We start from the raw sequence: 860 nt of genomic DNA, 5'->3' as shown, positions 1-860 counted from the left end.
TCCGTCGCAATGCCCAGTGGCTAATTTTTCTATTTTTAGTAGAGAAGCGCTCTTATTCCTACTCAAGCTGGTCTTGAACTCTCCAGGTGATCCATGTGCCTCAGCCACCCAGACTGCTAGGATTCAGCTGGGATTTATCTCAGCACTTTGTATTTTTGTCTTAAAGAAATGATGCTTTAACCTGCTGCTTCTTTCCCTTTGACTAAATCATCCTAATTTTCATAAGGAGCTACTTTGTTGGTGCAGGTTCGTGATCAAGTGTACTTCAGCTGCTTCTGTCCTTCATTTGGGAAACACTTGCTGCATAGCTAGTAGACCTGGGCTTTGGGCTGGGTGCTGGAGAGACCACGGGGACAAAAACAGACACAGTTCTTGCCTCACGAAGCGGGGGTGGGTGGGGGGGATAAGCCAGGCAAAAGGAATGTCCAGCGTAAAGGTCCCTTTTGCAGTGACTGAGAGGGCACTCTGGCATCACCTAGAGTGGGCAAGCATCACCTCCCAGGTACTGGATGGCGGCCACAGTGGCTGGAGCCTGGAGCCAAGCAGGGCCAGACCCATAGCCCTGGTAAGGAGTTTGCTCCCTGCCCAGTGGGGACCCACCAAAGGGACGGAACTCAACCCAACTGAGTGTCTGTCAGCAATGACAAAGGGGGAAATGGGCACCAGGTACATGAGCAACAGTGCTTACAGCAACCCCCCCCCCCACATACCCCTAACAAAACTCTTATCTCCCATTTCCCAAACCTGCTACGGTTCACTGTTTCTCACCACAAGGAATGGGCTCAGCACCCAGGCACCTCCTCCTACATCCCCTGTCTACTCCATGGTGAAGTTTTATCCGTATCACCTTTTAAATATCT

This window comes from Otolemur garnettii, unplaced genomic scaffold (genome assembly GCF_000181295.1).
Source record: "Otolemur garnettii isolate 467f Iridium unplaced genomic scaffold, OtoGar3 scaffold00058, whole genome shotgun sequence".
In the NCBI taxonomy this organism is placed as follows: Eukaryota; Metazoa; Chordata; class Mammalia; order Primates; family Galagidae; genus Otolemur; species Otolemur garnettii.
This window is presented reverse-complemented; position numbering follows the sequence as displayed.